General features: G+C 47.1%; 1 protein-coding gene across 9 annotated transcripts in view; it reads left to right on the forward strand.

Moving 5' to 3' along the window:
* The first annotated feature begins 333 nt into the window (after positions 1-333).
* The window catches only part of KMT5B (lysine methyltransferase 5B), a 58,885-nt gene continuing 43,436 nt past the window's right edge, over positions 334-15,782 (forward strand). Inside the window, exon 1 of one of the 9 annotated variants that reach the window (XM_024255386.3) lies at positions 334-604. The gene's annotated coding sequence lies outside the window, so the exon portion shown is untranslated. Of the gene's footprint in view, positions 605-759; positions 940-1,249; positions 1,558-15,782 lie in introns of those variants that run through there. The other 8 variants (XM_009246068.4, XM_024255384.3, XM_054525523.2 and 5 more) reach the window with 8 other exon arrangements.

The raw sequence follows: 15,782 nt of genomic DNA on the forward strand, positions 1-15,782 counted from the left end.
CCCGGGACAGCCGCCGGGGTCCCGCGCGGACCGAGACCAGAACGCGGTAGCGTAAGGGCGGCAGGGAACCCTAAGGTGGCGCCCGCGGGGCGCGGGCGACGCCGCCTCAACCGCGATTTAAAGGGCAGCGAGGGCGGAGGGATCCCAGCCGCCTACCGGCCGGCCGCAAATCCCTCCGCCACGAGGGGAGGGGAGGGGAGGCGACGGCTCGCTCTGAATCGCCCTTTGTCCCTCCGCCGTCGGGAGCGCCCGGCGCAGAACTCGCTCCCCGCGCGTGCCCGCGTCCCGCACAGAGCCCCGTAGAACCGCCGCGGCGGCTGGGCCAGGCGGGAGGCGCGCGCACACTGTGGCAGCTGCGCCGCGCGGTGTCCCTCCGCCGTCGAGGCCGCGGCCTCCTTTTCGTATCCTTCCACCGTGCCCGGGCGGGGTCCGGGCGGCTCACCGGGGGCGGCGACGCGGCGGCGGTGCGGGCGGCAGGGCTGCGGGGCGATGAGGTGAGGACGCCCGGGAACCGGAGGCGGCACCGCGCGGCGCACGGACCTGGGACGCGAAGTCCTGAAGCTGGCAGACACTTTTCATACGGGCGGCCGTGCGCGAGGCGAAGGTGAGGCCCTGGGTGGCGGGGCGCGGGGGCGGGCGCCGGCTGCGCGGCGAGCCGAGGCCGGGGGCGTGGGGGGCGCGACGGCTGCGGCGGCCGGTTGGGGGCGGGGGGCTCGGTCGCTGCGGGGACTCATTTTTCCCGTCAGCGGAGGGAGCGGGCGGTGCTGCGGCCCGCGCCGCCATCTTGGATTTTACTCTCCATTTTTCTCTGGAATTATTTTTGGTGATTAATTTTCTGGGGGGACTGGGACGCGGGGCCCGGCGGCGCGGCCCCGCATCGCAGCGGCCGGGCAGCGGGGCCTGGGACGCGCCCCGAGGAGGAGCGGGGCGGCGCGGGCGGTGAGTCGGGGGAGGGGCGGGCGCCGGCGAGGGTGTGCGGGGGGCGGCCTCGGTGACGGGGCGGGCGGGGACGTGGGGGACCGCGGGCCCGGGCCGGTCGCAGGGCCGCCGGGGCCAGGGCGGGTGGGGCCGGGGCCGGGGCCGGGCGCAAGTGGCCGGGCGCGGGGGGCGGGGCTGCGGCCGGGCCGGTGCGGGGCCGGCGCGGGGCCTGCAGTGGTGGCCGCGGCCGGAAGGGAGCGGTAGCGGCCGCCGGGCAGCGTCGGGGCCGGGCCCGCGGCCGCACGAGGGGAGCAGCCCCGCCGCTCGCGATTGGGGGACTCTGTTTTCCCTTTTCTCCAATGGGCAGCCGTGAACCGTCTCGCCCAATCTGCTCCCACTGCCGCGCTGAACTTTTTGTTTTTGTTTTGGCCCGAGCGCATTTCGGAGCTCTCCCGAGCTGGCCCTGCAGCCCACCCTGTTCCCCGACGGCGCCCGTGGCCGTGGCCCGGCGACCCCGCGGCCGCTGCCTCCCCTTTGTGCTTTATCCGCTCTCCCTTCGTCCTCTGGTGTCTGTCTGTCCTTCCACGTATCCGAGGATGATGTGCACCGTTGTCACCTCCGCCTTGGAAGGAGGAACAGGCAGGTTTTCACAATGACAACTCGATGCAACTTGCTGGATTAAGATAGAAACAAGTTGGGTGCTGACAAATTCAGTCTATTTGAGTTTATTGGACCCGGGTCTGGAGCAGTAACGATTTATTAAGTGGTGGAACTTTCGGAATACTGGGGAGGTGAACATGTGTTCTTTGAAGTTAATTTTTAAGAATTTGCCAAATGAAATTTACCTGGAGTGGGGGGAGTTTTCCTTAGAATAGAGGGCAGATGAATTAATTTGATTGATTGTGGTTCTTTGTGATGTGGACCTTTTTCGATTTAAACCAGTTTGATATAAAATGTAGTTGAGGATGGCCATATAGGTCTGAACTCTGCTGTGTAGGATCTTTAGAGGAAGCAGTTGCCAGCTGTAACTTTTTTCTTTTAGTCTTTAATATTGAGAACACGCCTATAATATTAATAATTAGTAGTAAAAATAAGTATTTTGAAAAGGGAGGAGGAAACCATTTTTGCCTGAAATAATTACAGGTAATTTGTGCATGTTGAAATACATAAATTGCTGCTTGCTGTAGATACAGATTTATTGTGTATCTGAAGGTTTAGCAATTTGAACCAGAGGTGTGGCCATGTCCCTCTTGGAGCGCCTTATATTCCCAGGTTAGAGTCCACAAACGCTCTGATCCCGGCTTGTGTGGGAACTCCAGCCCATTTTTCACTTTGTAATCTCTAAACATTCTACATTCTGGTCCCTCTCCCAAGCTCTGGCTCCAATAGCTTTCCATACCTGGTCCCTGTCGGCCGTGCGCTGCCCGGCATTCCTGCACCCCTTTTCTCCACCCCGTACACTCCCGTCCTTCAGAAAGGCCCCGTGGGAATGTTGCCTCCTGGTGGAACCTTCACACACACAGCCGTTGGGGTGGTTTCTTGTGAGCTTTTGAGTCTCTTGTTATCTCGTCTGCCCACAGGCAGGTACAGAGTAGGTGCTTATAGACACTTAATGAATGGGTTAATTTATTAATCTCCAAGTTGTCAAGCTTAATAGTTTGTATTAGTTTTTCAAAATAAATCCACTTTAATGTTATTTACAAACATAATTATATTTTAAAAACTGAGCTGGAGAGTGAAGGGAATATGGTAGATATTTTTTCAGTAAGAGAGTAGGGTAGGGCTTGATTCTTTATCCATGATCATTAAAGTGCTCTCGCGCCTATATTTTCATCTGCCTTCCCAAACACCCTAAACTGCTCATGCGGTGAACTTTCATTCTTGCAGCAAATGCCAGGGGGCAGTACTGGGGAAGGTGGAGGTGGATGGAGGGTAGCGGACTCTGACAGGGAGAGACGCGTGTGAAGGAAGTGTCCCGGTGTCTGCGTGTCTTTCAGCAGAGAGTTTGGTGGGTGGGGGATGTTGTTGGTGATTTTTCTCTTGGGTTATTTAAAAAGGAGGTTGAATCTGATTTTCCTTTACCTGATTATCAATTTGTGGGTTTATATATAGGGCCTGGGTTCGTGGCCAGGTTGTGTGATAAAGAGATTTGTGTGTGTGGCATCTAAGCAGCTCCTTGTCCACAGGAATGCCCTTCCCATGGCTTACAGAGCAAATCCTTTCAGATAAGTCGCCGTGGTCCCGTTAGTTCGTGTTTCTGTGTACCACGTATGAGCTTTACTTTCTCTCCATTGGCAAAATCCTTCTCGGTGGTCAGGAGTTCCCCGACTATGTCAGCCCTAGAACGCTCTAATGGTTAAGAATCTTCCGCACACTTTTGACGATAGGGACCATGGGTCCTCCCTCCGCTCCATCACCCTGTTAGCTACAATACTGCACGTTAAGTAAATGCAGGGGGTGATCCATTATGTGTCTGAATGGGGTTGATTTGGGGCTAGCCGGTCTCCGAATGAGACAGACTTGAACACCAGGCCATCTTCTAGGGCTGTATGTCGAATGATGACTGCTGTATAGAAGTGTAATTTTAGGAATAGTTGAAGGACCGTGGAATAAGAATCAATACCATTCTCTGCTCTGTCACTGTTTGTATAAGTCATTGATAGGGCCTAGACTCTGTCTACAAAACGACTCTGAGGTCACTTCAAATCCAAAATTATATTAATGCTTCATCTTTTACACTTCACTGCCATCCTATTTTCTCCTAATAATTATTTTAATCATATTTTGACATCTCTCTAATTACCTTAGTTCATCTGCATGTTTCATGTAGTTTTACCTCTTTTTTTTGAAATGTCATTATGAGATAGTTAATTAGTTGGGTTTTAGAATTGAGAGACTAGGGTATCAGTACCCCCCCGAAGCTTGATTGGGGGCCTGTATGACTCCTACAATGCCAGTTGCATCTCTGTAAGCTGTCTTAGTTTGTCTGTTGTGATAGCACACTAAAGAAAATAGTACCGGCCGGGCTCGGTGGCTCACGCCTGTAATCCCAGCACTTTGGGAGGCCGAGGCGGGTGGAATCACGAGGTCAGGAGATTGAGACCATCCTGGCTAACACGGTGAAACCCCGTCTCTACTAAAAATACAAAAATTAGCCTGTAGTCCCAGCTACTCCGGAGGCTGAGGTAGGAGAATGGCGTGAACCCGGGAGGTGGAGGTTGCAGTGAGCAGAGATGGCTCCACTGCACTCCAGCCTGGGCGACAGAGTGAGACTCCATCTCTAAAAAAAAGAAAAAGAAAAGAAAACAGTACCTAGATCCAGGGATCATTTGCTGGTGATAAACCTCTAGGTGGTACACGTGGCTCAAGCACTGGAGTAAACCCCAGACTGCAGTTTAAAGATGAAGGTTTTAGACCCAGCCTTACCACTTAGTAGCACTTTGAGTTTAGGAAAGCAATTTGTTTCTGAGCTTTAGCCTCCTTGTTGTAGTGCTAATACCTGTTGCACCTGATAGGGTTGCTGAGCTAGCGAATCCCTAGTCCTACATGTTACGGGAACCAGCAGAAACCGAATGCGTGTGTTCTGACACCTGTGTTTCTACCTTGTTTCACCTTTATAGGAATGCCTGGTCAGCACATCTCTAATGGCACTCGACTTGCCTCTCAGGCCTTATGCAAAAGGCACCTTCAGTGAAGGGTCATTCTGCTTCCTAGTCTGTACTTTTCTACCCTGTTCTCAGGTAACTTTTTTTTCCCCATATGCATCTGTTTGGTTTTCGTCCCTGACTCAACGACTGATTTTCCTGAAAGTAGAAGCTCTCACGCGCCCTCTAGTGTTCCCTGGACGTGACCAGTATTCCAGCACCACGAACAGTGCCTGGTAGCTCTGGGAGGTTCTTCATAAGTTTGTTAAACTGAGTGGATTCTAGGTCGGCCCGATGAATCGTTTTGCCTGTCTGATTTGTGTAACAGGGTTGAAATGTCTGATACATTTTAATGGTCTCTGAGGAGTATTTTTATTTTCGAGGAAATATTTATGTTGCATCATATGGAGAAATAGATATTTTTAGTAAGAAAACCAATCTGATTTTAGGAAGCTGGAGCTTTCCTCACTGAGAAGTAAAAGGGGGCTTGATCCTTCAGCCAGTGAGCCAGCGGCACCATAGGAAACCCCTCTTCACTTTCCCCCTTGGAAAGGAAACAAAACCAGACGTCATTCAGGGTCCTGGAGGGTTTAAAGGAAATATTTGTTTGGTGCATATAAATAAGTACCAGGAGAGCTTTTGACCCAAAAAAGGTATTTTTTGTTTGTTTGTTTGTTTTTGAGACAGGGTCTTATAGCCTCCCAGGCTGGAGAGCAGTGGCATAATCCCAGCTCACTGCAGCCTTAGTCTCCTGGGCTCAAGCAATCTTCTCGCCTTGGCCTCCCAAAGTGCTGGGATTACAGGATGAGCTGCCATGTCTGGCCTCATTTTTATATTTACAATTTTGATTTATTTTTCCCTGACCATCCCATCTCAAGTCCATTCTCACATTAGTCTCTCTCCTAACATCCTGTTTGTTTTTCTTACAGCTCGCACCAGATTGATAATCACATACTTACTTACATCTCTTCCCACAGTATGCTCTGATCTCTATGCAGTCAGGAACGATGTCTATTTTGCTCTAGAGTTTTACTCTTCAAATATGGGGCACAGTGGTTTTTTTGTTTGTTTGTTTGTTTTGAGACAGTCTCGCTCTGTTGCCCAGGCTGGAGTGCAGTGGTGCGATCTTCGCTCATTGCAACCTCCACCTCCCAAGTCCTGGTTCATGCAATTCTCCTGCCTCAGCCTCCCGAGTAGCTAGGATTACAGCCACGTGCCACCACGCCTAGCTAACTTTTGTATTTTTAGTAGAGACGGGGTTTCACCATGTTGGCCAGGCTGGTCTTGAACTCCTGACCTTGTGACCCTCCCGCTTCGGCCTCCTAAAGTGCTGGGATTACAGTTGTGAGCCACCATGCCTGGCCTGGGCAAAGTGTGTTTAAAAATTTGTTTGGGGCCAGGCGCGATGGCTAACGCCTGTAACCTCAGCACTTTGGGAGGCCGAGACGGGTCAATCACGTGGTCATGAGTTCAAGACCATCCTGGCCAACATGGTGAAACGCTGTCTATACTGAAAATACAAAAATTAGCTGGGCGTGGTGGTGGGTACCTGTAATTCCTGCTACTCAGGAGGCTGAGACAGAGAATTCCTTGAACCCGGGAGGCGGAGATTGCAGTGAACAGAGATCGTGCCACTGCACTCCAGCCTGGGCAATAGAGCCAGACAACATCTAAAAAAAGAAAAAATTTGTTTGGGTCATTATTGTGTGTTGCTTTTTTTTTTTTTTTTTTTGAGACAGAGTCTCGCTCGGTTGCCCAAGCTGGAGTGCATTGGCGTGATCTTGGTTCACCACAACCTCTGCCTCCTGGGTTCAAGCAATTCTCCTGCCTCAGCCTCCCAAGTAGCTGGGACTACAGGCAGGTGCCATCATGCCTGGCTAATTTTTGTATTTTTAGTAGAAATGGGTTTTCACTATGTTCGCCAGGCTGGTCTCGAATTCTTGACCTCGTGATCCGCCCACCTTGGCCTCCCAAAGTGCTGGGATTACAGGTGAGAGCCACCATGCCCAGCCTGTGTTGCTTTTTTGTGTGATATTAACAGTACACAGTCTCTCAGCCTGGACTTGGCTTCAGTTTTTTTGTCTGATTCTCTGAGTTTTGTTCTCATTTGTAAAATGGGGATGATAGAGTATTGAGTGTGTGTTAAAGGGCTGTGATGTGTGTATCTTCTTTTATAGGGTGTGAAAATAATCTGTTTGACCAGGTACATCACAAACTAAACTGTGTTGTAAGAAAGTCTGTAGTCCAGTCTGTAGTCCCTCTGAATGTTTAGGATGGGAGATGTAGCTTGGCATGATTTTTTTTTTTTTTTGAAACGGAGTCTCGCTGTGTCGCCCAGGCTGGAGTGCAGTGGCGCGATCTCGGCTCACTGCAAGCTCCGCCTCCCGGGTTCACACCGTTCTTCTGCCTCAGCTGCCACCACGCCCGGCTAATTTTTTGTATTTTTAGTAGAGACGGGGTTTCACTGTCTTAGCCAGGATGGTCTCGATCTCCTGACCTCGTGGTCCGCCAGCGTCAGCCTCCCAAAGTGCTGGGATTACAGACGTGAGCCACCATGCCCAGCTGCTTGGCATGATTTTTAATCATGCGTGTTGTAGCCAGAAGTTACGTTCCTTCTCTTTGGGAACCGTAGGGAAAGCAGAACTGGTGCTCAGCCTTGTGTCATAATTATTCTCTTGCACATTTGTTCTTTTTTAAATGGGTGAGGTGATGAGATTTTTTTTTTTCATGTGTGAGTTATGGTGGGGAATAGAAGGGAAATTTCTACTTGATTAAAGTTTTGTGAAGAATGTTTCTGGCCTGCTTTGCTTTTGCCTTAGTTACTTGGAAGGGGAGACCTTAATTTGTTAGCAGTTTGTGCTCATTTAAAATATCTTGTGCCAAACCTAGGGAGGCCCTCTTTTCATTGTACTGATGGGGCGTCGGTGAAGTTAAATAACTCGCCTGCTCACACTGCTGGGGTAAGGATGAAGCTAGGGTGGGACAGGTGCTTTGATTGCAGAGCCACATCCTTAATCCCTGTGCGGGCTGCCTCTGCAAAGCCCACCAGCTGGCAAACTCAAAGTGGCCTCTAACGTCCAGCCCAAGAACCACCTTTTGGAAGTTTTTCCTCACACTTGTCCTTGCCCGGTAAAAATCCTTGATGTACTTGTAACTTCTGACAGAAACTGTGGGCTGTAAAGGCTGTACTTACAGTCATTTGACACTAGGTGGCATCTGTTTCCAGAAACGTGAATGGCTGTTTGAGTCCTAGAGAAAACAATAACAAAGAAAGCATCCTTGATTTTATTTCTAGGCACTGCTAGGTAAGCAGATGGATCAAATGTGGAGAGATGGGGAAGCAGGCATTTTTTGTTTTCTTCTGGAAGTTTTTTTGAGGACTTTCCCTCAACAACCCCATCACTGAAAACCTTTGTTTTAAAATAACTACTGAGATGAAGACATGAAGTCTTTCTTACATGAAATCCCTCATTGTAAATACGTATTGAATGTGATACTTAAGAATGAAGCAGTATTTTCTGTGATAAGGCAATTATGAGTTTCTTACATGTCTGGCTGTAGATCAGTAGCCAAATAAGTAAGTCTAAGAATTGCGAATGTTTCACGCCTGTAATGTCTCACGCGGTGGCTCACGCCTGTAATCCCAGCACTTTGGGAGGCCGAGGTGGGTGGATCTCGAGGTCAGGAGATCGAGACCATCCTAGCTAACACGGTGAAACCCCGTTTGTATTAAAAATACAAAAAGTTAGCCAATCGTGGTGGCAGGTGCCTGTAGTCCCAGCTACTCAGGAGGCTGAGGCAGGAGAATGGCTTGAACCCGGGAGGCGGAGCTTGCAGTGAGCCGAGATCATGCCACTGCACTCCAACCTGGGGGACAGAGCGAAACTCCGTCTGGAAAAAAAAAAAAAAAAAGAATTGCAGATGTCTGATAAACTTGCCAGTAGTGGGTAGTTTGCTCCTTAAAATGTTTTGCTCAATGAGAAATTCTAATGGTTTCAGTTTTTATTGTAAGTTTTAATATAAATAGAAAAATGTTCAATTACAATGCTTTTCAGGAAGATCATGGTTATCTGGCCTAGCACAGTGTGTGAGTAATCAGACGTGTAATTAAGAGGCTAGCTCTATTTTTAAAATCTATATAACCCAGTAGCTGTATTTTATACCTTCAGTTGAAGGATAGTGTATGATTTAAACTTTTTATTTATTTACGTTTTTAAAGATGAGGTCTCACTCTGTCACCCAGGCTGGAATGCAGTGGCATGATCATAGCTCACTGCAGCCTCTACCTCCTGGACTCCCATGATCCTTCAGCCTCAGCCTCCTGAGTAGCAGGGACTGAGTTGCGCACCAGCACAGCTGGCTACTTTTTTTTTTTTTTTTTTTGGTAGAGATGAGGGTCTCACTTTGTTGCCCAGTCTTTAAAAACTTGTTTTAAATACACTGTTTTAAAAGTTGTTTAAAATCTTTTTTCCTGTGACATGTTGGAATTTTATGTATTTTTGGAGTGTGGTAACTGTAAAGCATTTCTACTTTGGTTTAGTTTTTCATAATCTCTGTTATGTGGTCGCTGTAACAAATTCCATAAACTTAGCGGCTTAAAACAACAGAAATGGGCTGGGCACAGTGGCTCACACCTGTAATCCCAGCACTTTGGGAGGCCAAGGTGGGCGGATCACTTGAGGTCAGGAGTTCGAGACCATCCTGGCCAACATGGCGAAACCCCATCTCTACTAAAAATACAAAAATTAGCCAGGCGTGGCAGCAGGTGCCTATAATCCCAGCTACTCAGGAGGCTGAGGCAGGAGAAATTGCTGGAATCCGGGAGGTGGAGGTTACAGTGAGCTGAGATCGCACCACTGCCTCCAGCCTAGGCAACACGTGAGACTCCGTGTCAAAAAAGAAACAAAAAACCGGAAATGTATTCTCTCACAGTTCTCGAGGCCAGAAGTTCAACATCAGTTTCACTGGCCAAAGTCAAGGCGTTGGCAGGGCTGTGGAGGGAAGCTGCTCTTTGCTTCTTCCAGCCTCTGGTGGGCTGCAGCATTCCCTCACCTGTGGCCACATCACTCCAGTCTGCTTCACCTTCTGTACTTTGTGAGGTGTCAGATCTCCCTCTGCCTCTTATAAAGTGATTTAAGTGGCATTTAAGGCTTACCCAGATAATCTAGGATAATCTCTTTTATCTCAAAATTTTTTATAACATCTTCAAAGACCATTTTCCTTATAAGGTAGCATTCACAGGCTCCAGAGATTAGGAGATTAGATTTGGGGACCGTTTTCCACCATACTACAGTCGGCTTTAGAGCTGTTAGCTCAACAAGTTTAGTCTTTTTCAAAACTTAGTGATGGTGTCTGTGGCCATCGTTTTATTCTGAAAGAGCAGTGGGTGAAGCATTCTGCCTTGGTGGTAGGTAAACTGCTCAGCTTCAGACCCCATTCCTTGGTGGCCTGAGTGAGGGCATTACCACCTGAGGGTACTTGAGAAAGCTGTTGAATTGGGTGAAGCAAAATGCATCCAAGCTTGATCTTATGAAAGCTAGAGGAGGAAAGTAGGAATGATAATATCGTGGACATTTGTAATTATTTTACGAGTAAAGAGACATATTCTTTGCTATGGAGTTGATGGTTCTAGATACCTGATTAGCATTTGAATTAGCATGACAGCTCTAGTTTTAAAGTAAAGGCTCTGCCTTAGGTAGAAGCACAATTGTGAATTCAGGGAAATGAAAACCCCAAGGCTTTTCTCTTTTCATAATACTAACACCCGTTGAACTACTCTGACAAGTCACCTAGCTTCGCAGGTGAGACAATGTTTTATAGGAGCAAGTTTTAAGGTTACAGGTATGAACGTGAATTCATGATAGTTTTCTAACAAATTAGCAACTGATAAATTGCCCTGTCAAGCAATGTTATGGTGTTATGGTGAAATATTGGTCACAAATGCTTCTGATAGCTTTGCAGGGCTTCTTTTATTGGCCTGATCGCTGGGATTGATACCATAAGATTCCGTGGAGCCTTAGTTATTGCAATATTGATTGCAGATGGCTTTGGAATAGTCATTGATAAAGACCCATTTGGAATTCTTTGATGTCAAGTCCTTTTGTGATTTCATATTTAGGAGAAAGAACTAAAAACCGATTCTGCTTATGTGTAGCAGTTGGTTTGAGAATAGAAAGGGAAGATGATATGAATGGACCTGTGTCTGGTCTTGTGCTGGATTCTAATGATATGAAGGTGTATGGGGCCGGGTGTGGTGCCTCACGCCTGTAATCCCAGCACTTTGGGAAGCCAAGGCAGGCAGATCACGAGGTCAGGAGTTCGAGACCAGCCTGACCAACATGGTGAAACCTCGTCTCTACTAAAAATACAAAAATTAGCTGGGTGTGATGGCACGCGCCTGTAATCCCAGCTACTCAGGAGGCTGAGGCAGGAGAATCCCTTGAACCCAGGAGGTGGAGGTTGCAGTGAGCTGAGATCGTGCCACTGCACTACAGCCTGGGTGACAGAGCAAGACTCCATCTAAAAAGAAAAAGTTTAGCATAGAATTACCATATGACCCGGCAGTTCTACTTCTGGGTATATCGTCAAAAGAATTAAAGCGGGTACTCAAACAGGTATTTTGTACATCCACGTTCACAGCAGGATTATTCAGCCAAAACATGGAAATAAAGCCGGGTGCAGTGGCTCACGCCTGTAATCCCAGCACTTTGGGAGGCCAAAGCGGGCAAATCACGAGGTCAGGAGTTCAAGACCAGCCCAACCAACATGGTGAAACCCCATCTCTACTAAAAATAAAAAATTAGCCGGGCATGCTGGTGCACGCCTGTAATCCCAGCTACTCAGGGAGGCTGAGGCAGGAGAATCGCTTGAACCCGAGAGGCAGGGGTTGCAGTGAGCTGAGATTGAGCCACTGCGCTCCAGCCTGGGCAACAGAGCGAGAGTTTGTCTCAAAAAAAAAAAAAAAAAAAAAAAAAGTGTGTCTTAGCTAGTAGGGAAGGCAGGTGTTACCAGATAATTACACAGAATAGTGAGTATGGTTATAATAAGCACCATGCTGAGAAACGTTAAGGGTTAAAATGTATAACAAGGACGTCTATGTAGCTAGAGAAGTGGGGTTGGGCAGGGGCTGAGGAGCAGTTTGGCAGCACCCCAAGTGCAAAGGCCCTGTGGTGGGAAGCTGCCAAGCTGTTTCCCTTTCCTTGGTGTAAGTATCTTTAATATTTTGTTACAAAAGTCACACGTTTATTTTGAAAAGTTGAACATGTAGCAGGTAAATATTGCTTGTGATGTCATTCTCCATTGTAATTTCAGTCACTGTTAACCAGTGATGTACTGGATTGTTTTCTTACCAAATTATAACTAAATCACTTGAAAAATGTTTTCTTTGCCTTTCTAAATAAAGATTTATGAAAGTCCTCTAACAGGCTAGAACCTGCTTTTTATTATTTCTTTGAGACAGAGTCTTGCTCTATCACCTAGGCTGGAGTGCAGTGGTGCAATCTCCTGGGCTCAAGCCATCCTCTCACCTCAGCCTCCTGAGTACCTGGGACTACAAGCACGCACCACCACACCCGACTAATTTTTTTTTTGGTAGAGACTGGGGTCTGACCATGTTGCCCAGGCTGGTCTTGAACTCCTGGGCTCAAGGAATCCACCTGCTTCGGCCTCCCTAAGTGCTGGGATTACAGGCGTGAGCCACCACACCCAGCTAGAACCTACTTTTTAAAAATGTGTATTGACTTTTCTTTTTCAACCACTTGGAGATTGTTTCCCTGCCACTGGATAATTTCTGTAAAATAAACTGTCTGCAGACAAGTTCAGCATGTCACCTGGCTAGAGGGTTCTCGGTAATGTCGCAGGAATTATGTTAAAATTATTTCTAGTCATTCAGAATCAGTGTTTTAACTTTTTTGACAGATTTTTTTTTTTAATCTTGGTTTGTTTTTAGGATATTAAGCAAAAAATGCCTGTGTTTAAGTAAAAATGGATTGGAATCAGAGTTCTCAAATTGGACACAATTTCTCAAAAGTCACCAACAATTTATAATCTCATAAAGAGACTGGAAAGAGAAGGGCATCGACATTTGTTGAGGGTCCATCGCTGGCATAGAACAGGCATGGTTATGTGAACTTAGCCCATTTCCTGTGAATCAATGCTGCTTTCTTTTGAAACGTGTTAAAGTATTAAGGTTTTCATTTTTTTTTCTGATTATAAGTAAATAGGTTCACTGTAAACGTTTGGGGAAAAAATATTTTTAAAAGTTATCCCTCCCCCCACCAACGGTAGCACTGGTGATTTGGAATGCATTGTGGTGGTGCTGGTGGTGGTGGGTGTCGCGCTTCTCACCTTGGTGGCATTATGTTATGATTAGGAGTTTCCGCTTTAAATACAACTGGAAATCATTCTTGAAATCTTTTCCCCTTTAAATACATTTCTTATTTTAGCAGTTTTCCAGTATGTTTTATCTTGATCATAAATTGTCCCCTCACCCCCCACCTCCTTATTTATGTTTGGTACCAGAATCTGTAGTAAGTGCTTCTTTTCCCATCTGTTGATGCAGTGAAACCACATAAGGTGACTCTTCCTGTTGATTTCAGTGTTGGGTAAATCCCTTGGGGAAGTGATGCTGCCCATCTTGAAGCAGAATCCCAATTGCATTTTCTCAGAGCCTGATTGCATCATTTCTGTGAATACTCACAAAAGTAGGAAGGCGCAGAGCCTTGCACAGCAGTCCTCAGGAATTCCACCTTGTTCTCCTACTCAGATTATCTGTATTACTCCAATCCAGAGATTTAACTAATCTATTAGTTTAAAAAATTTTTTTTAACATAGATCCTATAAGCGCTCTGAAGGCTTGCCTTCTCAAATTAACTAACCTATTCCCATCACCTCCCACTCCATAATTTTAATTTACATTTGTCTTTTCTGGCCTGTGAGTCAGTCAATCTCTCTCTCTCTCTCTCTGTCTCTGTCTCTCTCTCTCTCATTCCTTATATTGCCCTCTGCCATCTGTTTCTTAAAGCAAAGCCCCCTGTCTTCCTCACAAGTGCATGTTTCAGACATTATGTCCATTTAGAAGTTCTCTGTTGTTTGTGAGCAAGGCTCACAGATCAGCAATAGCCCATCCTTTCCATGAGTTTAGACTCATAAAATAAAAGTATTTGCTTTCTGGGCACCTTGCCTGAGTAATATGAAAACACCTATAGTCCTTGTCTGAGTTGGTAACTCCCTTCGCAGAGTGGTCCCTGTCATGCTTGGCTCTGCTTCTCACTCGCTGCTCCTTTTGTGATCCTGTGCTGCTTCTCCTCCTCTTGACCCATACATGTTAAAGTCCTTGGACTTCATTGGTCTACACTGATTCCTAGATTTCACTGATTCCAGGGCTTGAAATGCCGTTAATACTTTGACTCCAGATTTTTATCTTCAGCTTGGAGCTGGACTCCAGACCCTGGTATCCAGCTGCCGACTCCAGTTGGATCTGTAGTGGGCATCTCAAAAGTGACTAAAACCAAAAAAGACCCCCAAAAAGGAAGAAAAAAATGACTAAAACCAAATTCCCACACCGCAGTCCTTGCGAAAGCCAATCTTCCTATAGTCTTTGTCACATCCCTAAATATTAATTCCATTCTTCATTTGCAGGTATATTTGAGTCCTCTTTCTCTCACACCCACATTCAATCTGTCAGCAATTCCCAACTAGCAGCAGAACCTTCAGAAAAGATCTCGAAGCCAACCACTTCTTGCCACCTCTGCTGCTGCAGCCACTAGTTCTCCTCTGGTTTTATAGCAGTAGTCAGTCAGTAAATACACTACTACTATTAATAATGTCTCCCTGCATTCTCTTGTCCTAGAAATTATTAGTAGCTTCATTAGAACTGCTTTTTTAAAGTACCATGTAGCAAGCTGCCAGCATGGTCCTTTAAAACTGTGGGTTGGATCGTGTCACTCCTCTGCTTTTCCTCTCACTGGGAGTAAAGGCCCAAGTCTCAGCAGTGGCTTTGAAGCCCTTCTTCCCTGTGGCAGCCTCTCTGACCTCATCCTCCCACTCTTCCCCCATATTTGCCCCAGCCACACCAGCCTCTGGGCCTTGTGTTTGCCCTTCCCTTTGTCTACTGCGTGCTTCTTGCCTGATGCCTAGCTGTCCCCTCACATCCCTTGCTCTCTTAGAAAATAGCCACTATCACCCTCCTTCTCCACCTGAAACACTCCCTGCCACCATAAATGGTTTATTCCCCCAAAAGGTGCCAACATTCATTCGTTAATTTATTATTTCCTAGTGCTTTTTTCCATTAGAATATAAGCACAGATGAGGGCAGAAGCCTTATTTTGTTCCGTGCTGTATTCTCAGTGCCTGCACTGTCTGGAATATAGTGGATGTCTAATTTTCCTGACATTTTTATATTGGGAAATAACAGGATTTGTACCTAAAAAAAAAAAAAACAAAAAACCGCAATTACTTTTGCACCAAGCTAATACACCATTTAAGAAGTGGTCAGTAATGACCGGGCGTGGTGGCTCATGCCTGTAATCCCAGCACTTTGGGAGGCCAATGCAGGCAGATCACAAGGTCAGGAGATCGAGACCAGCCTGGCTAACACAGTGAAACTCCATCTCTACTAGAAATACAAAAAATCACCCAGGCGTGATGGCGTGCATCTACAGTTCCAGCTACTCAGGAGGTTGAGGCAGGAGAATGGCTTGAACCTGGGAGGCGGAGGTTGCAGTGAGCCAAGATCGTGCCACTGCACTCCAGCCTGGGCAACAGAGCGAGACTCCATCTCAAAAAAAAAAGAAGCAGTCAGTACTTTCTTGAAATGTTTTTCCTAACAATTTGGGACAAAATTGAGGCAATTTTTACTTCTAAATGTAGTCAGTGGCTAATTAGCTCAGAGTGTGTCAGCCAAACCATGACTGTGGGGACATTTCCATGTGAGCCAGCTACGTTCCATGGGAGTCTGCACCCTTGTTTGTTTGTTGGGAGGGGGCACCTCTGTGGTAGCCATGAAGCATTTAGGCTTTGCTAGCCGCCCCGTCTTGTCTTGTCTTGTCTTTTTTCCTTTCCTTTCCTTTTGTCTTCTTTCCTCTTCTTTTCTCTTCTTTTCTTTTCACAGTCTTGCTATGTCGCCCAGGCTGGATGGAGTGCAGTGGCACAGTCTTGGCTCAATGCAACCTCTGCCTCCTGGATTCAAGCGATTCTCCTGCCTCAGCCTCCCAAGTAGCT

Source organism: Pongo abelii, chromosome 9 (genome assembly GCF_028885655.2).
Source record: "Pongo abelii isolate AG06213 chromosome 9, NHGRI_mPonAbe1-v2.0_pri, whole genome shotgun sequence".
Taxonomy (NCBI): Eukaryota; Metazoa; Chordata; class Mammalia; order Primates; family Hominidae; genus Pongo; species Pongo abelii.